This window comes from Oncorhynchus masou, chromosome 18 (assembly GCF_036934945.1).
Source record: "Oncorhynchus masou masou isolate Uvic2021 chromosome 18, UVic_Omas_1.1, whole genome shotgun sequence".
In the NCBI taxonomy this organism is placed as follows: domain Eukaryota; kingdom Metazoa; phylum Chordata; class Actinopteri; order Salmoniformes; family Salmonidae; genus Oncorhynchus; species Oncorhynchus masou.
In genome coordinates this window covers 46672639-46692659 of record NC_088229.1, presented here as the reverse complement: position 1 = coordinate 46692659, position 20021 = coordinate 46672639, and the positions used below count along the sequence as shown (strand labels likewise).

Here is a 20021-nt window from a genome sequence, read left to right as displayed (position 1 = left end):
GACTTAAAACTCAGGATTCTGTAAAGGCATACCCCAATCAGAATATGGGTTTATTTTATAGCTTCCTGCGCCAACAGGAAGTGCCTTAAATGGTGTCATAGTGGCTGTTTCCAAGGGTTAAAAAGGTCAGATCTTTTCAAAACTTCATATGTGTGATTAGGCAACCCTCCTGAACTGTAAAATCAGTCATTTCTCCCAACAGATGTCAAAGAAAAGCTCTCTCACACACACACAGCAAGGATGGAGTGACAAAGCACGGTGCTTAAAGACAAAGAGAGCAGACAATGGCATAAACATAATCCCAAGGCCGTGCCGAGTTCAATGAGATATCCCACTTGACCGTAGCTCGCTCGGTCTAAGCGCAGCGACCATTAGAAAAGTAGGCCCAAAATGAAGCCTGCACCACAATGTCATTTGCTTTTGGGTGACAGTGAGAGAACCGTTAGGGTGAGAAACACAATTCGACCTCAGGTACGTTCCTAAGGTCCCCCCGATCCGCGCAAGCCTAACCTTGACCGTGTGGCATTAACCCTTCACATAAGGTGTTTACATCAAACAGTTTGCATTGACTTCTCTCCCCATAGGAATACATTGCCTGCTCCTCTAAATTCAACCTGAGGCCTATGTGGGTTATGAATGCCTTATGAACCTGTCTTTGATGACAGTCCATCAGGACACTATGAGGTCTACCTGTGTCGATTCTAAGCTTCCTGGACCAACCGGAAGTGCTTAAAATCACCCTGAAAGTGTATATCCATACCCTGCCTGCAATTTGATAGACATAGTGCATTGAACCCTGTGTAAATCAGTCAATTCTTAACGTAAAGACTTCAACTCAGGATTCTGTAAAAGCATACCCCAATGAGGATATGTGTTGACTTATAGCTTCCTGTGCCAACCGGAAGTGCCATAATTGGTGTCTCGGGCTGTTTGGAAGGGTTACAAAAATCAGATCTGTCCAAAACTTCATATGTGTGATTAGGCAACCCCCATGAACTGTAAATCAGTCATTCTTCCCATAAAAATTCAAAGGAAAACTAAATCACACAGATACACAACTTGGAAGGAGGGACGTATTGGGGTGCGTAGAGACTGACAGTGCCTCCAATAGTTAGCTTTGTTCGAGCTAAAAAAGAACCGTCAGACCTAGAGTTCCGAAACTTTAGAAACCTGTTCTAGACCTCAGGTTGATAGTGCGTGGTGAGTTACGTCACTCTAGAAGGTTCTCGGACCGAGAAACAGTCTCGTACATTTGCAATGACTTCAATTCATTTTGACCATTACGAAAATGTCGACATTTAGAAATGTCCCAGAGTCACAAGACTAGGTGCATTGTGACCGTCTCGGCCCATAGAGACAGAACCCAACGTTTCTGTCCGATAGCTCATTCAAGGACCCCGTAGCAAGTAATTGAAAAAAGTGGATTTTCAGCACCAATTATGGTTTTGCTCGGACACCAAATGACCTATTCAGCCGAAACTTGGGATTCGGGGTCGCCTCAGCTAGGCCTACACATAACACAAGAAATGGACCCGCAGCTAGAACGTAACTACGTAATTTATGTTTTTTTTATGGTTTGAACTGAAGGCGTTGTGAATTTTGGACCAGCTCTGAAGTATGTGATAGTTGGCTACTAAACGAGTTGGGAAAAGTGGGTTTGGTGTCAGTTTGTATCAGTTTGGTGTCAGAATGATATCAAATTGACTGATGGACGGTGACTTGCTGGTGACTCTTGTCCATTTTGCAATATGTTTAAACAGTGAGGTACCATCACCAAAAGTGACATTCTGAAATCAACCCTAACGAGCGATGGAGAGGTACCAGAATCACTGCCCAGCCATCCCGAGTTCATCGGGCCAGTCAATTTTGCATTCCTGCACGATTTTTATAGCATGACAAATTTGTGATGGTGAATGCCCATTGAACCATATTGCAAATGCACAGTGACTTTGCAAAAGTGAGAACATCACCAAATGGACATGATGAAATCAACACCACGAGTGATGGAAAGGAACAACAATCACTGCCCGGCCATCCCGAGTTCATCAGGCCAGTCAATTTTGCATTTCTGCAGGATTTTTGAGCATTTCAAATTTCTTATGACATTTGGCCCCCACAAAACATATGCCTTATGCACAATCATTTTTTTTATAAAAGATTATGATAATAAAATATGACTAAAGTATGTTGATACAGTTCTTATATGTGTGTAATTGACATAAAATTCGAAAGGATTTCAAAAAACGGTCCAGAAAGCACTTTTTAAGGGTGTGTGAAGTTTTTTTAATCAAATTTAGCTATTTTTGACTTTTGACTTCCTATGAAATCATATTCCAAATGGAGAAAACATATGCCTAATGCACAAGTAAAAAAATAAATAAAAATTATGATAATAAAATATGACTAAAGTATGTTGATACAGTTCTTATACGTGTGTAATTGACACAAAATTCGAAAGAATTTCGAAAAACGGTCCAGAAAGCACTTTTTTAGGGGTGTGTGAAGTTTTTTCTGAAATTCTGCAATTTTTGACTTCCTATGAAATCATATTGCAAATGAACAAAACATATGCCTTATGCGCAAGTAATTAAAAAATATATATATATGATAATAAAATTGGACAAAAGTATATTCATACAGTTCTTACACATGTGTAATTGACAAAAAAAGCGAAAGAATTTCGAAAAACAGTCCAGAAAGCACTTTTTTAAGGGGTGATAAGTTTTTGACAAAATCATTTTTTTCAAAATTTGGCTTTTGGATGTTGACTTGGGGTCCATTTCCTATATGAAAAACCACGGTGGAGCGCACACGCCACCTGTTGGATTTTTGAAGTGTTACAACTGGCAATTGCCATATGGCATTTGAAAAACATTTTGCATGAATCAACGCCGATTTGGGTGGTATTGGCCATCGTGTACATGGTTTGCCCTATGCCAATGTTTTCCCATTAATTTTTGTCCATTTCAGGGGGGTATTCCCTTACTGTGTTACATAAGCCTCAGTACCAGAATTTATTCATATTTTTATAAGGAACACATCAGAGCTACTTAGATAATATACCATTATCTACTTTGCTTGCTTTGGCAATGTTAACATGTTTCCCATGCCAATAAATCCCATTTAATTAATGGGGTGATTCTCATGAAGCCAAGTTTTAACCTTGGCAGTAGAAAATTGAGTTAGTTGATTGTTGCAGATGCATCAGTTTTCTATCATTCTGAAGACTAAGGTGCCTAGTTTATGGTACAGTGTCTTATTTGAAATATTCACCCCAAATTCTCATTACTGAAAGATTAAATTCTCGGGTCATTTTATACTATTTTACTTTTGGAAAAAAAAAGTTTGTCCATAAGTCATACAAATTGGATACTAGTGGAAATTTACATGAAACTAATATTTATTTAAAAACGGTGTCTGTGGACTTGTTTCTCATTACATAACTTTTTCAATTAGCTGTAAATACTCATTTTTTTATGAAGTTTTATTCACCCATGAAGCATCATCTAGAGAAGTAGTCCTTAGATGAGCACAAGTTCATTCAGTATCTTCACTTACAGTGCCTTCAGAAAGAATTCATACCCCTTGACTTATTCCACATTTTGTTGTTATAGCCTGATTTCAAAATCGATGAAAATAGATTTTCTCACCCATCTACACACAATACTCCGATTTATAGCTGTGAGTCTTTCTTGGTAAGTCTCCAAGAGCTTTGCACACCTGGATTGTACAATATTTGCACATTATTAAGTGCATAAAGTTCTGTCAAGTTGTTGATCATTGCTAGACAGCCATTTTCAAGTAGATTTAAGTCAAAATACATGCATGTAATTACAGTACTTATGCTATTATAACAAGGGTTATTTTAGTCAATTGTAGTAGGATCTGTGATTTTAGTATTATGCAAGTCATAACAAACGACCCAGTTTGTATTGGGTTACTGAATCTCTATTAGACCTCAGTACAGTTTTTCAGTAGCAAACTATGCAACACTCATTACCAAAATATGAATTCTCATATCTGAAACCTGCTCATCATTAACGTAATGCACCAATATTTAGGGAAAATAAAACTTGTCCATTAGTAATTTTGTCTCGATCTGATAGTGTGCCTTTTTGTTCTTTTTCCAAATATGTGTACATAAAAATAGCATGTATACACAGTGTTGCGGTAATGACAGAAATTACAAAATACATTCTAATATTTGTTTTCATTATTATGTTTAACTCCAGCATTTTGATTAGGTGAGAAATGTTAAAAATATACATTGATTTGTTAACTTCAAGTGCCAGTTCTGTGAGAATCACCTAACACGGAACCCAAACCGGCTGTGTGCATGCGCCATCGTGCATAAATGTATTTTGTCCCCCCACACCAAACGCGATCACGAGAAGCAGATTAAAATATCAAAACAAACTCTGAACCAATCACATTAATTTAGGGACAGGTCGGAAAGCATTAAACATGTATGGCAATTTAGCTAGCTAGCTTACACATGCTGGCTAATTTGTACTATTTAGCTTGCTAGCTTGCTGTTGTTAGCTAATTTGACCTGGGATATAAACATTGAGTTATTTTTTGGGAAATGCACAAGGTCCTCTAATCCAACAATTAACCCCCACAGAAAATGGTTAACCACACTTTTTTCTAGTCATATCTTTAATTTAATTTAATTTTTAATTTTACCTTTATTTAACCAGGCAAGTCAGTTAAGAACATATTCTTATTTTCAATGACGGCCTGGGAACAGTGGGTTAACTGCCTGTTCAGGGGCAGAACGACAGATTTGTACCTTGTCAGCTCGGGGGTTTGAACTCAAACCTTCCGGTTACTAGTCTAACGCTCTAACCACTAGGCTACCCTGCTGCCCCTCAGTCCTCAGTCATCAGCTTTTTCATCTTTTAACTTATATGATGATTGGCATAGTATTACCACAATGACTGGCAAAACATTTCATCTTTCAATCTCCCACGTGGGTATAACCAATGAGGAGATGGCACGTGGGTACCTGCTTCTAGGTTACGTGGGTACCTGCATCAGAAATAGGAATGACTTCTATTTTAGCTCGTTGGCGTGATAATTTAATAACATGTATTTCTAATTTAAAAAAAAAAAAATATATATATATATATATATATCTCAATCAGTGCCTTGCGAAAGTATTCGGCCCCCTTGAACTTTGCGACCTTTTGCCACATTTCAGGCTTCAAACTGTATTTTTTTGTGAAGAATCAACAACAAGTGGGACACAATCATGAAGTGGAACGACATTTATTGGATATTTCAAACTTTAACAAATCAAAAACTGAAAAATTGGGCGTGCAAAATTATTCAGCCCCCTTAAGTTAATACTTTGTAGCGCCACCTTTTGCTGCGATTACAGCTGTAAGTCGCTTGGGGTATGTCTCTATCAGTTTTGCACATCGAGAGACTGAAATTTTTTCCCATTCCTCCTTGCAAAACAGCTCGAGCTCAGTGAGGTTGGATGGAGAGCATTTGTGAACAGCAGTTTTCAGTACTTTCCACAGATTCTCGATTGGATTCAGGACGGGACTTTGACTTGGCCATTCTAACACCTGGATATGTTTATTTTTGAACCATTCCATTGTAGATTTTGCTTTATGTTTTGGATCATTGTCTTGTTGGAAGACAAATCTCCGTCCCAGTCTCAGGTCTTTTGCAGACTCCATCAGGTTTTGTTCCAGAATGGTCCTGTATTTGGCTCCATCCATCTTCCCATCAATTTTAACCATCTTCCCTGTCCCTGCTGAAGAACAGCAGGCCCAAACCATGATGCTGCCACCACCATGTTTGACAGTGGGGATTGTGTGTTCATTGTGATGAGCTGTGTTGCTTTTACGCCAAACATAACGTTTTGCATTGTTGCCAAAAAGTTCAATTTTGGTTTCATCTGACCAGAGCACCTTCTTCCACATGTTTGGTGTGTCTCCCAGGTGGCTTGTGGCAAACTTTAAACAACACTTTTTATGGATATCTTTAAGATGGCTTTCTTCTTGCCACTCTTCCATAAAGGCCAGATTTGTGCAATATACGACTGATTGTTGTCCTATGGACAGAGTCTCCCACCTCAGCTGTAGATCTCTGCAGTTCATCCAGAGTGATCATGGGCCTCTTGGCTGCATCTCTGATCAGTCTTCTCCTTGTATGAGCTGAAAGTTTAGAGGGAAGACCAGGTCTTGGTAGATTTGCAGTGGTCTGATACTCCTTCCATTTCAATATTATCGCTTGCACAGTGCTCCTTGGGATGTTTAAAGCTTGGGAAATCTTTTTGTATCCAAATCCGGCTTTAAACTTCTTCACAACAGTATCTCGGACCTGCCTGGTGTGTTCCTTGATCTTCATGATGCTCTCTGCGCTTTTAACGGACCTCTGAGACTATCACAGTGCAGGTGCATTTATACGGAGACTTGATTACACACAGGTGGATTGTATTTATCATCATTAGTCATTTAGGTCAACATTGGATCATTCAGAGATCCTCACTGAACTTCTGGAGAGAGTTTGCTGCACTGAAAGTAAAGGGGCTGAATAATTTTGCACGCCCAATTTTTCAGTTTTTGATTTGTTAAAAAAGTTTGAAATATCCAATAAATGTCGTTCCACTTCATGATTGTGTCCCACTTGTTGTTGATTCTTCACAAAAAAATACAGTTTTATATCTTTGTTTGAAGCCTGAAATGTGGCAAAAGGTCGCAAATTTCAAGGGGGCCGAATACTTTCGCAAGGCACTGTATATGTGTTAATTTTTTTATAATGAAGCATGTTCAATTTGGTTTAAATATAATGCAAAAACAAAAGTGTTGGAGAAGAAAGTAAAAGTGCAATATGTGCCATGTAAGAAAGCTAACGTTCCTTGCTCAGAACATGAGAACATATGAAAGCTGGTGGTTCCTTTTTAACATGAGTCTTCAATATTCACAGGTAAGAAGTTTTATGTTGTAGTTATTATAGGACTATTTCTCTCTCTACCATTTGTATTTCATATACCTTTGACTATTGAATGTTCTTATAGGCACTTTAGTATTGCCAGTGTAACAGTATAGCTTCTGTCCCTCTCCTCGCCCCAACCTGGGCTCGAACCAGGAACACATCGACAACAGCCACCCTCGAAGCAGCGTTACCCATGCAGAGCAAGAGGAACAACCACTCAAAGTCTCAGAGCGAGTGACGTTTCAAACGCTATTAGCGCGCACCACACTAACTAGCTAGCCATTTCACATCAGTTACACCAGCCTAATCTCAGGAATTGATGGGCTTGAAGTCATAAACAGTGCAATGCTTGAAGCATAGCAAAGAGCTGCTGGCAAAACGCACGGAGGTGCTGTTTGAATGAATGCTTATGAGCCTGCTGGTGCCTACCATCGCTCAGTCAGACTGCTCTATCAAACCATAGACTTAATTATAACATAATAACACAAAGAAATACGAGTCTTAGGTCATTAATATGGTTGAATCCGGAAACTATCATCTCGAAAACGAGACGTTTTATTCTTTCAGTGAAATACGGAAACGTTCCCTATTTCATCTAAAGGGTGGCATCCACAAGTCTAAATATTCCTGTTACATTGCACAACCTTCAATGTAATCTGGCAAATTAGGTGTCCCAAACTGTTGCATATACCCTGACTCTGCGTGCAATGAACGCAAGAGAAGTGACACAATTTCACCTGGTTAATATTGCCTGCTAACCTGGATTTCTTTTCGCTAAATATGCAGGTTTAAAAGAAAGTTATTGATGTTTATGGTTAGCTACATATTGGGGCAAGGATAGTCCTTTTTCGCGAATACGCACCGCATCGATTATATGCGGGACACGCTAGATAACTACACATGGTTGATTTGATATTACTAGTTTATCTAGTGATTATGATTGATTGATTTGGTTTTTTATAAGATAAGTTTAATACTAGCTAGCAACTTACCTTGGCTTACTGCATTTGCGTAACAGGCACTCAAGTGGCGTGCAATGAGAGGCAGATCGTTAGCGTTGGACTACTTAACTGTAAGGCTGCAAGATTGTATCCCCGAGCTGACAAGGTAATAATCTGTCGTTCTGCCCCTGAACAAGGCAGTTAACCCACCGTTCCTAGGCTGTCATCGGAAATAAGAATGTGTTCTTAACTAACTTGCCTAGTTAAGTAAAGATTAAATAAAGGTGTATAAATATAAATAATAATAATAAATTGGCCAAATCGGTGTCCAAAAATAGATTTCTGAAAGTTATGAAAACTTGAAATCGGCCCTAATTAATCGGCCATTTCGATTAATCGGTCGACCTCTAGTTAAGAAGCAGTGCGGCTTGGTTGGGTTGTGTTTCGGAGGACGCATGGCTCTCAACCTTCGCCTCTCCCGAGTCTGTACGGGAGTTGCAGCGATGAGACAAGACAGTAACTACTAACATTTGGATACCACGAAATTGGGGAGAAAAAGGGGGGTAAAACAAAAATGGCACGACAGGCCTGATGGAAACAGCCAACTTCCAAATGTTGACAACAAAATACACTAGACAACGTAGGATCTTTTTGTGTCTGTAAAATTAATTATGCGAGGAATGGTGGTGGAAATGCCATTATGCGCAAAAATTAATATAACCATAATTTCGAATTAAACTTGGAAGTCACACGATGATATGGTGTGTGGTCCTCTCACTACGACTCGGAAAAATATACAGATGAAAGTACACAGATGAAATGTGTTATAATGAACTTCACAGGGTGGTCAAAGTGCATGGTATGAGCATGATGCTCCTTTCCATTAAATATCAAGGGTCTTATTCTGGTGACATGATGATGGTTGCTGTTTGACAACTAAAAATAATCTTGTTCTTTTGTCCATGATAATCTCATCATTCCGATTCTAGGCTATAGCTACTCGCACTATACAGTGCATTCGGAGAGTATTCAGACCCCTTGACTTTTCCCACATTTTGTTACGTTTGTTACGTTCTAAAATGGAATTGTTTTTTCCCCCTTGTCAATCTACACACAATACCCCATAATGACAAAGCAAAAATAGGTTTGCTTTTTGCAAATGTATAAAAAACTAACTGAAATATTACACTGAGATGCAGTGAAATATTACAAGTATTCAGACCTTTACTCAGTACTTTGTTGAAGCATCATTGGCAGCGATGACAGCCTAGAGCCTTCTTGGGTATAAAGCTACAAGCTTGGCACACCTGTGTCATGACTTTCCCACTTAGGTGACGATCATAGGCGCTAGGTCTGCCCCCCCCTCTCTCACCAGAGTTTTATGACTTAACACCCGGGTTGTAAATACCTTGCAGGAACTCTCTCTCCCCCTCTGCAGAAATGGAATTAAAAATCAATTTGTTACCACAGAGAGAGACTTTGCAGTACTGTAACACAAAAAGGTTGGACACTTCTAATGTAAATTATGTGGTAAATGGTTCGTGGGGCTCAACAATAATCATGTCAAATAAATTGTTGTTTGATATCATTAAGGACGGTATAACCAAATAACGGTAACTCTACAAATGTATATGTCCCAGTTGTGGAACTTCTATGATTAAATATGAAACTATTTGTGAGAAGATGAAATGTGATTTTAGCCTTCTAACTTCGCCCACTTGAGCACAGACGTGGCAATGTGATGGAACCGCCCTCCAAGGCGAGGGCGTAAAAGAGCTACTAACGATATTTACATTCGACCAGAAAATGTGGAGCTGTGGCTACATGTTGAAATGGTTGCCATTTAAAAAGAGACCAGCGTGACCGATAGCGTGAGCTGAAAGGTACGAAATGGTTAGAAACTCTGAAACTTTTAACAGAGAAGAAGAAAATCACTACCAGACAGCAGGAAGAGGTGGCTACACGGCTGAGAAATGGTTTAAAACTAAAGACCAGCCGAAGTACAGCGCGAGCTGGATATGGCAAAATGGTTTGAAACCTACAGTACTAGAAAATGTTAAGACCCTCTGAAACTCTCTCTCAAAGAAGAAGACTATACAGGAACATTGTCTGCAGCTGTTTATGCACTGTTAGCCTAGGAAACGCTCTCGAAGAAGAAGACTGTATATACAGGAACATTGCCTGCAGCTGTTTATCCACTGTTAGCCTAGGAAACACGACCAGAGACAAAGAACAATTCCCCCTCACCACTATAGGTATCTCTCGGGTAACTATTCTAAACAGAGTGAAGAATAAAGCCTGTTGAACACCGTGTAGTACACCTCTGGAAGATCCGTCCTAACAGACACTCCGAGAACAACCTACTACAGCTACTAAGGACATGGTGACCTCTAGTGAACAACCAGAGACTTCTGATAATCAACTCTCCATAGATGGACCGGTTGATTTCAACAAAGAGACGGCAAGGACATACAAGCGTAAATATGTGTTGCATTTCTAAATCCGAATGAGCGGTTGTTAGGGTGCTAAATATCCATATTTACGATGAGCGTATTATTCAACTGTATGTACGATTAGTTGAATTCCTCTCTCTTTTCCCACGGGAGAAGTAACAAGCCGTCATATCAGGTTAGTCCACCAGGGATTTTTCTTTTCATTGCAACATGTTAGTAACCAATGTATCCTGAGTGTGTGTTTATGTATATCTGTGGGATTATTTATCCAATTTGTGTATCACTGATTCATCATGGAGACTAGGGTTTGTGCAGATTTAAAGTCAACAATGTTTAGAATCAGACTGATGTAACAATGATAATTAATGGATGACTAAGATAACTCTACAGCTATAAATATATTCTTAATTCGAGAAACGGTAACTCATTAAACAAACTTTTTCAGTGGTGCCCCAAGATTGCTAATGACTTACTTGTTACATGATTAACTTAATCATGTTAATAATTAAACAGTTAATTTACTTGATAAAATAATTAGTGACGCACCAATATGACATTCTCTGCCAATACGATATCCGATATTTTCCTTGACAAAAAAAATGATAATCATAACCGATATTTAAACATTTTGCGGCCTTTTAAGCATTCTAGTACAGTGAAATAGTTAACACACACATGGATGCAGTGGTGTAAGGCACTGCATCTCAGTGGAAGAGGCATCACTACAGTCCTTGGTTCAAATCCAGGCTGTATCACGATTGGCCCAGCGTCACCCAGGTTTGGCCGGGGTAGGCACTCATTGAAAATAAGAATTTGTTCTTAACTGACTTGCCTAGTTAAATAAAGGTTACACACAACACACTGACCAAAAAGTTATTTTGTTGGCATTTACGTATGTCCCCATTACCAGTAAAACATAATCAAAACCTATTTCTTTCACTTACTTGCTGTGCTGTTTCATTGTTCATTTGTCCAGTCGTTTCATTCTCAACCAGGATTTCTACCGAACGCCGTTTGGGTCTTTGCATGTTAACCTTTTGCGTGTAGGGGGCAGTATTTTAGTTTTTGGCTAAAAAAACGTACCCATTTGAGACTGCCTATTTCTCAGCCCCAGAAACTATAATATGCATATAATTGTCAGATTGGGATAGGATATACTCTAAAGTTTCCAAAACCTTAAAAATATTGTCTAACAGAACAGAACTGATATTGCAAGCAAAAACCTGAGGAAAATCCAATCAGGAAGTGCCTCTTATTTTGAAACCTCTCTGTTCCTATGCATGCCTATCCTCCATTTAAAGGGATATCAACCAGATTCCCTTTTCTACGGCTTCCCTAAGGTGTCAACAGTCTTCAGACATAGTTTCAGGCTTTTATTTTTTTTAAATGAGTGTGAAAGATCACATTGCGTAAGTGGATAGGTGGGGGCTCTGAGTGAGTTTTGCGCTACAGAGTAAAGCGGCCATTGTTTCTCCCGGTGTTATTGGAAAAACCTACACACCCAGTTGGTATATTATCGAATATATATTTTAAAAACAACCTGAGGATTGATTATAAAAAAACGTTTGACATGTTTCTGTGGACATTATGGATATTATTTGGAATATACGTTTGCGTTGTCGTAACCGCTCTTTCCTGTGGATTTCTGAACCTAACGCGACAAACAGAGGTATTTTGGGTATAAAAATAATCTTTATGGAACATTTGATCTTCGGATGTTTTCACTCACGAGACTCCCAGTTACACAACAAAGGTAAACGATTAATTTGATTGCTTTTCTGATTTTCGTGACCTAGCTACTTAATGCTTAGTGTACATAATGTTATCCTTTGCTATCGATAAACTTACACACAGGCTTGGATTGCTTTCTCTGTAAAGCATCATTTCAAAATCTGAGACGACAGGTGGATTAACAAAAGGCTAAGCTGTGTTTTGCAATATTGCACTTGTGATTTCATGAATATGAATATTGTTTAGTAATATTATTTGACTGTGGCGCTATGCTATTCAGCAGTTGCTAACGAAAATGATCCCGCTAACGGGATGGGTAGCGTCAAGAAGTTACAAAAGATACACGTCAAATAACACTATTTGACGTGTCAAATAAGGTTGTTGACCAATCAGGACCTGAATATGACTGCACGTCACATAATAATTGAACTCGTTCATAAACATTTTTACATAGTGTAATCAATGTGTAATAACTCACTCATATTTAATTTCACAACGATTCATCGATACGTATGCTATGATGCTGGTAAAGTTGTCTCGTGCACCTACAGTGCTGGTCATAAAAAAAAGCTAGCTAGCTCATGGATGCAAGCAATTTTCTTTCCCAAAAACATAGCAAAACGACATCTGTTTCAATTGCTATAGTTAGCTAGTTAACTATATAGCTAGGTGTCATCATCTAAAATTACCCTAAATTATAAGACGGTTCTTATTTGATTAATGGTGGTCGGACCCATCTTTGTGAAGCTAGCCACAATAAGGATTAGCCACAATAGTGGACTTTGCAGTTACCCTTCATAATAAAAGTATGTCATTGACAGTGATGCAAATGCATACAAATAGTAGAATTGTGCCATAATTTACTAGATCATGCTAAACGAGGTTGGAATGTTATATAAAATCACCAAAAGACAATTTGTTAATTTGACAAAAATCTGTTGAATTCACACTGGATGTCTTATACTTTAGAATTGCATTGGGGGCATACTTATTTCACTGTACAGCCTTACCAATGGATTGTGGATCAATGGCATGGGGTATCAGTCTACTCAGTGACACCCAGAGAACTCTTATTGCGGGACTCTGAAACAACTGTGAATGGAGCCACATTTATTGTCAACCTATGTGGATTGAACACTATTCCAGAGGAAAAACAATACTATGTGGATGTTTTGGAGTCAGATAACTCTGAGGACGTTGGGAAAAAATATATTGGGTTTTGAGTAGACTGTTACCCCATTTCATTGATCCGCAATCCTTAGGTAAATCTATACAGTGCAATATGTATGTCAGTACACACAATAGGCTGACTGGGGAGGTCATTTCACATGGTCACAGTCCCGCAAACAGCTACAACGGTAATATTTGCATAAACTCTTCACTTGTGTTCTGGGGGTGTCAGAGAGCAGACTGATACCCCATTTCATTGCTTCACATTCCAACCTTGTTTAACATTATCTAGTCTAAATATGCCGTGATTCCACCAATTGTAACCACCTATATCACTTTTATTTTGAAAGCAAACCGCAAATTCCACTATTGTGCCTAATCCACATAACCCGGTCAGGTCGAGCCTCACTAGCCAGATGACGCTAGCTGGCTACTTATAACGTTAGCTTTGGGCAACAGGGTTAAGTAGCTGGTTAGCTATTTATTTTCATGAACTGATGTTCAATTACAATAGGTGAACAACAAGTGGCTACCTAGCTTACAAGGATTCCTAAATCATTGCTAAGAATAGTGAAAATTATTGCAGTTTCTATTGGTCATTGTTTTCAGGCTGGTTGTATTGGTGCTAGCTAGGTACCAAGCTAAAGCTAGCTAGCTACCCCGGAAGTTGCGGTCTAACAAATAATGCTTTACCAACGAGGTATTGTAAACACATCGTTCGTGGCCAGTGTTAGCTTGTTTGCAGACTTTTTTTTGTACAGCTCTGACACTGCTACTGATGACAGTGGTGGCGCTTGGCTTGCACGTGCAAATTCAGAACACACAACATTCTATAATAGAACTGTGTTCTGTAACGCGTCAAATAGTGTTATTGTCAAATAGTGTTATTTGATGTGCATCTTTTTTTGACATGCTAAGACCCAAACTGCGTTCCATAGTATGTCGTGAAGCTAATAGCAGTGACGCTATTACTGTGTAACTCCGGTAGGGCAACATCTGAACAATAGCGCACTTGGTAACGTTAGTGTGTACCGGTGCTCGACCAGTCGGCGAAAGCCAACATCACCCACGACAGAGAGGCAATGAATTCCATTATCTTGGCTTTAATGGTTTTTGCCTTTGAGTTGTCTCGCTGAAATTTTCTTACTCTTTCAAATGACTGCTTGACTTGTGGACTGCTCGATCCACACAGTAGACATTGTGGGCTAGGTTAGGAATGTTGTGTTGCACGTGAAGCGCAAAAATTTACGTGGCCTCATTACGACATTGGTTTTCACATAGGCGTTAAACTAGACATCGGACCGATACCGACGTTGCTATTTTTTAGCTAATATCGGCAGATTCCGATATGTTCACCGATATATCAAGCATCCCTAATAATAATCCCTGATAAAAATAATAATCATAATAATCATCATCGCATTAATGGTACCCACGTCACGACACCTGTATTTGGGGAGTTTCTCCCATTCTTCTCTGCAGATCCTCTCAAGCTCTGTCAGGTTGGATGGGGAGTGTTGCTGCACAGCTATTTTCAGGTCTCTCCAGAGATGCCACTTTAAGAATGTTTACATATATCACATTACTTATCTCATATGTATACACTGTGTCCTACACTATCTATCAAGAATGCACGATATATCGGAATTGGCCGATATTCGCAAAAAAATGCGAACATCGGTATCGGCCCGATGTCTAGTTTAACGCCGATGTTAAAAACCAATGTCAAAGCTACCGTGCGTACCTACAGTTGGTCGAAAGTTTACATACACTTAGGTTGGAGTCATTAAAACTCATTTTTCAACGACTCCACAAATGTCTTGTTAACTAACTATAGTTTTGGCAAGTCAGTTAGGACATCTACTTTGTGCATGACAGTCGTTTTTCCAACAATTGTTTATAGACAGATTATTTCACTTATAATTCACTGAATCACAATTCCAGTGGGTCACTAAGTTGACTGTGCCTTTCAACAGCTTGAAAAATTATGTCATGGCTTTAGAAGCTTCTGATAGGCTAATTGACATCATTTCAGTCAATTGGAGGTGTACCTGTGGATTTATTTCAAGGCCTACCTTCAAACCCCGTGCCTCTTTTGCTTGACATCATGGAAAAATCAAAAGAAATCAGCCAAAACCTCAGAAAACAAATTGTAGACCTCCACAGGTCTGGTTCATCCATGGGAGCAATGTCCGAATGCCTGAAGGTACCACGTTCATCTGTACTAACAATAGTATGCAAGTATGAACAACATGGGACCACGCAGCCGTCATACCATTCAGGAAGGAGACATGTTCTGTCTCCTAGAGATGAACATACTTTGGTGAGAAATGTGCAAATCAATCCCAGAACAACAGAAAAGGACCTTGTGAAGATGCTGGAGGAAACGGGTACAAAACAGGTCTCTATATCCACAGTAAAACGAGTCCTATATGGGCATAACCTGAAAGGCCGCTCTGCAAGGAAGAAGCCACTGCTCCAAAACCGCCATAAAAAAGCCAGGTTTGCAACTGCACATCGGGACAAAAATCATACTTTTTGTAGAAATGTCCTCTGGTCTGATGAAACAAAAATAGAACTGTTTGGCCATAATGACCATCGTTATGTTTGAACACCATCCCAACTGTGAAGCACGGGGGTGGCAGCATCATGTTGTGGGGGTACTTTGCTGCAGGAGGGACAGGTGCACTTCACAAAATAGATGGCATCATGAGGGGGGAAAATTGTGGATATATTGAAGCAACATCTCAAGGCATCAGTCAGGAAGTTAAAGCTTGGTCGCGAATGGGTCTTCCAAATGGACAACGACCCCAAGCATACTTCCAAAGTTGTGGCAAAATGGCTTAAGGACAGCAATGTCAAGTTATTGGCGTGGCCATCACGAAGCCCTGAACTCAATCCTGTACATTTGTGGGCAGAACTGAAAAAGCATGTGCGAGCAAGGAGGCCTACAAACCTGACTCAGTTACACCAGCTCTGTCAGGGGGAACAGGCCAAAATTCACCCAACTTATTGTGGAAGGCTACCCAAAACATTTGACCCAAGTTAAACATTTTAAAGACAATGCTACCAAATACTAATTGAGTGTATGTAAACTTCTGACCCACTGGGAATGTGATGAAAGAAATAAAAGCTGAAATATTGTCACGCCCTGACCTGAGAATTCTTTGTTTTCTTTATATTTTTGTTAGGTCAGGGTGTGACGAGGGTGGTATGTGTGTTTAGGTGTTTTTGTAGGTTTATGGTTGCCTAGATTGGTTCTCAATTAGAGGCAGGTGTTTATACTTCCGACTTCAACTGTAGATACATGGCATAATTGACACCCACAATGTCTACTGTGTGGATCGAGCAGTCAACAAGTCTAGCAGTCATTTGAAAGAGTAACAACTTTTCAGCAAGACAACTCAAAGACGAAATCCATTAAAGCCAAGATAATGGTATTCATTGCCTTCGACAATCAACCGTTCTTTGTCCTGGGTGATGTTTGCTTTCGCCGACTGATCGAGCACCGGTACACACAAGTGCGCTATTGTTCAGATGTTGCCCTTCTCGAGTTACACAGTAATAGCATCACTGCTATTAGCTTCACGACATACTACTATGGAATGCCTTTTGGGTCTTTGGGTGTCAAAAAAGTAGCACTGTCAAAGCTGTACTTAAAAGTCTGCAAACACCAGCCACGAACGATGTGTTTACTAGCTAGCACCAATACAACCAGCCTGAAAACAATGACCAGTAGAAACTGCATTTTCATTATTCTTAGCAATGATTTAGGAATACTTGTAACTATTAGCTAGGTTACCACTTGTTGTTTGCCTATTGAAATTGAACTTCAGGTCAGGAAAATAAATAGCTAGCCAGCTACTTAACCCTGTTACCCAAAGCTAACGTTATAAGCAGCCAGCTAGCTTCATCTGGCTATTGACACTCGACCGGACCGGTTTATGTTGTGAAGCTAGCCACAACAAGGATTAGGCGCAATAGTGGAATTTGAGGGTTGTCTTCAAAATAAAAGTCTGGCATTGACAGTGATGCAGTGAATACAAAGAGTAGAATTATGCCACACCTCTATTTTGAAGGCTAACTGCAAATCCTTGGCTAAAACTTAGTGTCTAGCTTTACAGAGATGGTTCCGACCACCATTAATCAAATAAGAACTGTGTTATAAATTAAGGTTATTTTAGATGATGACACCTAGCTATATAGTTAGCTAACTACAGCAACTGAAACAAATTGTCGTTTTGCTATGTTTTTGGGGAAGAACATTGTTTGCATCCATCAGCTAGCTAGCTTTTTTTATGACCAGCACTGTAGGTGCGCGAGACAACTTTACCAGCATCATAACATACTTATCGATGAATCGTTGTGACATGAAATACGAGTGATATTGATTACACTGTGTAACAAATACGTAAAAACACATTAAATTATTATGTGACATGCAGTCATATTCAGGACCTGATTGGTCAACAAGCTTATTTGACACGTCAAATAGTGTTATTTGACGTGTATATATTTTTGGGACACGCAAGACCCACACGGCGTTCCATTGAAATCCTGGTTGAGAATGAAACACCTGAACAAATGAAGAACCTTCATTTAACTAGGCATGTCAGTTAAGAACAAATTGTTATTTACAATGATGGCTCAGACGACGCTGGGGCAATTGTGTGCTGCCCTATGGGACCCCCAATCCCCACCTGATTTAATACAGCCTGGATTCGAGGCAGGGACTGTAGCGACGCCTCTTGCACTGAGATGCAGTGCCTTAGACCACTACGTCCGTGTGTGTGTGTGTGTGTGTGTGTGTGTTAACTATTTAACTGTACTAGAATGCTTAAAAGGCCACTAAAATTTTAACTATCGATTATCGGTATCGTGTTTTTGGCAAGGAAAATATTGAATATCGGTATCGGCCAAAAATGTCATATCGGTGCATCACTACTATCTATTGCATCTCAGCCGCTCTGTCACTGCTCATCCATATATTTAATATTTATATATTCTTATCCTATTCCGTTACTAGATTGTATGTATTAGGTTTTGTTGTGGAATTGTTTGATATTACCTGTTAGATACTGCTGCACTGATGGATCTTGAAGCATAAGTATTTAGCTACACTCACAATAACATCTGCTAACCATGTGTATTTGACCAATAGCATTTGATTTGATCTGAGATGTTTGATCCGGTTCAAATACGGGCTCTGGCTTGGCCACTCAAGGACATTCAGAGACTTGTCCCGAAGCCACTAGACAGCAATGTTGTCTTGGCTGTGTGCTTAGGGTCGTTGTCCTATTGGAAGGAGAACCTTCTCCCCAGTCTGAGGACCTGAGCGCTTTGGATCAGGTTTTCATCAAGGATCTCTCTGTACCTTGCTCCGTTCATCTATCCATCGATCCTGGTCTCCCAGTCCTTGTCCCTGAAAAACATACCCACAGCATGATTCTGCCACAACCATGCTTCACCGTAGGGATGGTGCAAGATTTCTTCCAGACGTGACGCTTGGCATTCAGGCCAAAGAGTTCAATTTTGGCTTCATCAGACCAGAGAATGTTGTTTCTCATGGCCTGAGAGTCTTTAGGTGCCTTTTGGCAAATTCCAAGCGGGCTCTCATATGCCTTTTACTGAGGAGTGGATTCCATTTGGCCACTCTACCATAAAGGCCTGATTGGTGGAGTGCTGCAGAGATGGTTCTCCCATCTCCACAGAGGATCTCTGGAGCTCTGTCAGAGTGACCATCGGATTCTTGGTCATCTCCCTGACCAATGCCCTTCTCCCCTGATTGCTCAGTTTGGTGGGGCGGCCAGCTCTAGGAAGAGTCATGGTGGTTCCAAACTTCCATTTAAGGGTGATGGAGGCCACTGTTCTTGGGGACCTTCAATGCTGCAGACATGTTTTGGTACCCTTCCCCAGATCTGTGCCTCAACACAATCCTGTCTTGGAGCCTCACGGACAATTTAATTTGAGCTTATGGCATGGTTTTTGCTCTGACATGCACTGTCAACTGTGGAACCTTATATAGACAGGTGTGTGCCTTTCCATATCATGTCCAATCAATTGAATTTACCACAGGTTGACTCCAATCAAGTTGTAGAAACATCTCGAGGATGATCAATGGAAACAGGATGCACCTGAGCTCAATTTCGAGTCACATAGCAAAAGGTCTGAATAATACTGTAAGGTATTTCTGTTTTCATTTTTAATAAATTAGCAAACATTTCAAAAGGTCTGATTTCGCTTTGTCATTATGGGGTATTGTGTGTAGTTTGAGGATAATCTTTTTAAAATTCTATTTAAAAATACGTTTGTAACACAACAAATTGTGTAAAAAGTCAAGGGATCTGAATAACTTCCCGAATCCGATATATCTGTGAGCTGTTGCCAGAGCGCACGTGCCAAAACCAGAGTACCACATTTGCTAAGTAACACAGTGTTTTTATCTAAATGAACAACAACCCATCAGTACAATTAAATGTGATGGGTCCATTTACATTCAGAGCCTAACATAAGGACAGCTCAGAGTATGCTATTCTGTTCTTCTGAAATATATCTACATTTTCTTTATCATCTTTCTTTAGACCTGTCTAAAAGAAATCATTGATTTATTGTGATGGTGGAGGCTATATTACATGGATTTATTAGACTTAAAAAAATAGATGTTCCAAACGTCTGTATCAGTGGTTTGTAGGCTATGTGTGGAAGCCAGGAGATGCTAAATGGGTTTGTTAATTAACAGTCAATTACCATGATACTGGCAGTCATTTGCCTGACG

General features: G+C 39.7%; 1 protein-coding gene across 4 annotated transcripts in view; it reads left to right on the top strand.

Moving 5' to 3' along the window:
• Nucleotides 1–20021, top strand: part of LOC135504712 (serine/threonine-protein kinase WNK2-like) — a 118217-nt gene that overhangs the window by 39991 nt on the left and 58205 nt on the right. The gene's annotated exons all lie outside the window — the stretch shown is intronic.